We start from the raw sequence: 4,256 nt of genomic DNA, 5'->3' as shown, positions 1-4,256 counted from the left end.
GCGGCAATTTATATTGTTTCCACTTCTGCTAAGTAAGTTCTCTGTGCTAATTAGCACTCGTTGCAAAACCAGCGAATGGCTGCCCAAACCATGTCCGCATGGACACGTCCATGAGCCCAAAAGGACAAAGGCCGAAGCCACAGAAGCCCACGCTAAAATCTTCTATCAGTCCACAACGCTCCGCCTCATTCCCTAGCTAAGCACAACACTCCACTTATTTTAATCCCACCTCGCCAGCCCAGGAGGCGTTCAACCAGCTTAAATACCCATCACCACTCTCTTCTCTCGCCGAGCTCAGTTGCGAGAGCTTGTAACCCAAGTGGGGGCATTAAGGTGGTGTGGACGTGTTGTAGCGCTACAAGCCTGGTCTAGGTGTGCTACTGTTGGCCCGCCCGTTCCAAGTTGAGTAGTGGACAGCTTGGGGCCTATGCGAAAATTGGGCCTCACGGTCCATAATGTGGCAGGCACCGTGTGAGGCTGCCTTCACAGAGCAGCGACAACTGCCCGCTTCCAACGGTGGAAGGATAACGGGCCGCTGCACTCCTAGGCCGCTTGGGCCTCGTATAGCCTACTCCAGCGAACCATCATTTTTTTCTTTATTCAGTGTATAAATGTATTTTCACTTTTTTCTTTATTCTATGTATAAATGTATTTTCACTTTTTTCTTTATTCTGTGTATAAATGTATTTTTTTGCTTACTCTTTTGGCTCTGGAATTTTCACACTTTTCTGTGTATAAATATATTTTTTGCTTACTTTTTTGGCTCTGGAAAGTAAACGAAGAGTATTTCCATTTTTTGTGCTGCATGTAAGAGGTTTATTTGCTCACTCCATTTTTTGTGCTGCATGTAAGAGGTTTACATTAAAATTTTAATTGAATGCAATTTTGACTCTTCAATATAAATTGTGTTCTCGAATATAAATTACGAGTATTCCTTTTTTTCCTGAACACAGGAGGTTTATTTGCTTACATTGTTTACTCTTCAGTAGAAATTGTGACTCTGAATATAAATGGCGAGTATGTTTTTGGGTGAACATAAGACGCTTATTTGCTTACTCTTTTGACTCTTGAATATAATTTGTGAGTATTATTCTTTTTGTGTTGCACATAAGAGGTCCATTTGCTTGCTCTTTTGAGTCTTCAATATAAACTGTGCTTTGCATTTTTTTTCTATCCAATAATATGGCAACAAAGCTTTGCATTTTTTCTATCCAATAATATGGCAACAAAGCAGCGGTTTGACAGTCTGCCTTGCAAGCCTAGGATAAACACTGATGAACAACAAAGTGACAATTCTGAATTTGTGACTCTGTATGCATTGAAACAGTAAGTTGCTCACAAACAACTTTTACTTCTAACGTTACTCACAACAACTCTCTATGCATTGAAACAGTAAGCCACTCGACAACACGCTACTTATAGTTACAGTTCTCGCTTAGGGATCCAATAGCCTCATCATTTGATGCAGCAAAAAGCTGGATAGTACTCTGTCCCAGCCACTGATGTAGCAGGTGCGATGGAGTAAGAGCACTGCTGCATGGTGATCTGGTCGACGGCGAGTGTGTCGGTGGGGAATGGGCAGGAGCCGGCATGGCTGCCCTGCGGGGCGCTGGGGTGACGCCGGCCGACACGCCCTCGACATCGGCGCACTTCCACGACACCTTCCTCTCCTTGGTCATCTTGGCGGTGACGTTGGCCATGCAGAACCCCGTGAAGGGCGTGCCCGGGATGCTCTGCATCCTCACCGCCTCCTTCCACATGCCGGTGGCCACCATGTCCTGGTAGCTAATGTTCTCCACCACCGATACCGCCGTTTTCGGGGTGGAACTTGTAGTTGCCGGTTATCTAGAAGACGCGCTTCATGCCCTCGAGCCTCATCCGGCCGCGACCAAGTTCTGGATCACAAGTGAATGTGACTGAGACTGACTCTGTACATATTAGAATTCGTTGTAAACTGCTCCCCATGTGTAACTGTTTTTATCGGTTTTTGAGAAAGTTGCTCCTCTTTCTGCACATCACACGGTGTGCGCTTCATGCATGGATGATTGTCTGATGAGTGTGGTTGTTCTACACCCACGCACATTGCACTCCCGGTGCACCCATGATAAAAAACTTAGCAAAACATTTCAAAAAATTCTGAAACTTGGTGGATGTGATTATGTGCAAATGTTTTAGGCGCTTGCAAAATTTGGTGGCGAAATAACATCCGAGGAAATCTGTACAAAAAAAACAAAGTTTGTGCTGAAAACATGTGAACAGTAACGTGGGTGCACAACATCATTTGTATTTCGTTTTGTATGGAAATCATTTGATGTTTTTTGGTGACCAAACTTTGCAAGCACCTAAAACATTAGCTCATAATCACATCCACCAAGTTTCAGATTTTTTTTTATCTTTTTACTATTTCTTTCGAATTTACTGTTCATTTCGTGGGTGCACCAAAGGTGGGTGCAGCCACTACTTTCCCTTGTCTGATTCGTTCTTACTTTTCGTTGTTTGCTCTTGTCTTGAATCTTTTTGGTCCTCATTCTGATCACTACCAGACTGTTTACCATCCGATTCGGTCTCGTCGTCAGATGTTTCATCATTTGAACTCAATGATGCATCCTTCGTAAGACTTGTCGATGGCTTCATACTTGTCGATGCACCAGTCAAATATGTGAAGGCAGCTTTACATGTAGTAAGAATCTCCTCTTTTTTTTTTTTTTGCTCGTTTGAGCTGTCTGGGGAGAGTTGGAGAAGGAGAAGACAAGGATCGAGCCAGTCATTAATCTCTGTCTTCAGTCTTCACTAATTAACCTTCCACAGCGAATATTTTTATTAGCTCGCGCTTTTGGATACAGTGCAAGCTACCGAGTAAAAAATCGATGATAGAAAGATTGTACTGTTTGTCCCATTGATATGCGTTTAGGATTTTACAAATAAAATACTGTATTTAATATTGTTTCCATTTCTGTTAAGCAAGTTCATTGTGCTAATTAGCACTCAGTTCCATATCCATGTCCATATGGCCCAAAACGACAAAGGCCGTAGCCACAGAAGCCCACGCCAAAAACTTCTTTCAGTCCAGAACGCTCCACCTCATTCCCCAACAGAAAGCACAGCACTCCACTGGTTTTAGTCCCACCTCAGTCACCCGAGGAGGTGTTGACCAGCTTAAATACCTGTCTCCACTCATTTCAGTTGCCGAGCTTAGTTGCGTGAGCTTGTAACCCGAGTGGAGGCAATAAAGTGATGTGGATGCTGTTGTAGTAGTGCTGCGGGCCTGGTCTAGTTGTGCTACTGCTGGCCTGCCCGTACCAAGTTGAGTAGTGGACCGCTTGAGGCCTATGCGAAAGCTGGGCCTCACGGTTCATAATATGGCACTTGGGCCTCAGCAGCCTACTCTAGCGAACCATCACTTTTTTCTTTTCTGCACATGAGGTTAATTTTCTTTCTTTATTAATTTTTTCCATGTCAATGAGAGATTGATTTGATTAATCTTTTGACTCTTGAATATTAATTGAGACCATTGCTTATTTTTTTGTCATACCATCTTTTCCACACATGAGGTTGATTTGCTTTTTCCCTCTTTTTTGTTGTCCATAAGCAGTTGATTTGATTAATCTTTTGGCTTGGGTACTAATTGTGACTATGGTTTCTCTCTTTTCCGACTATCGGAACGGTGGTGGCGAGGTCGAGTTTTTTGTGCCATCTATGGTTGTCTCTTTTCAGACTATTAAGGCAGTGGTAGCGAGGTTGAGTTTGTGTGTCAACTATGGTTATCTCTTCTCGAACTATTAAGGTGGTGGTAGCGAGGTCGAATTTGTGTGTCAACTATGGTTATCTCTTCTCACTTTCTCAGACTATTAAGGCAATGGTAGTGAGGTCGAATTTGGTCAAATTATTGAATTGGGCCAACTATATGTACATTTGTAGTTGAATTGATGCATATTGGTGCATTTGTTTCATTCAAATTGTTGGTGAAATAAACATGCATTTGTTTCAAATGTATGTCCCTAAGGATGAAATAATTAGACAAATAAAATTTTAATGAGTCCAATATAAAGGTTCGATTAGGTCCGGTCACTTTCTTAACTTCTTATATTTGAGTTAAGATTTAAGCGAGTGTTTAGAGAGTTATACGATAAAGATTCGGCTAGAGATGCCCTGATTAAGCTACCCTACAACTGCTCTGTCCCAGCCACTGTAAAGAGTGCCAGAGGTCATCAAACAACATTGCAAAACGGTGTTGAAACACCAAGTTGACATACAAC

General features: G+C 42.5%; 1 non-coding gene across 1 annotated transcript; it reads left to right on the top strand.

The window, feature by feature from the left end:
• Positions 1–287: 287 nt before the first annotated feature.
• LOC147956906 (signal recognition particle RNA) lies at positions 288–592 on the top strand. The gene has a single exon (XR_015612439.1).
• The last annotated feature ends 3,664 nt before the right edge of the window (positions 593–4,256 follow it).

This window comes from Triticum urartu, chromosome 7A (assembly GCF_056163025.1).
Source record: "Triticum urartu cultivar PI428250 chromosome 7A, HENAU_Tu73, whole genome shotgun sequence".
Lineage (NCBI taxonomy): Eukaryota > Viridiplantae > Streptophyta > Magnoliopsida > Poales > Poaceae > Triticum > Triticum urartu.
Note: the sequence above shows the minus strand (reverse complement) of the source record. Positions and strands in the feature narration are given on the sequence as shown.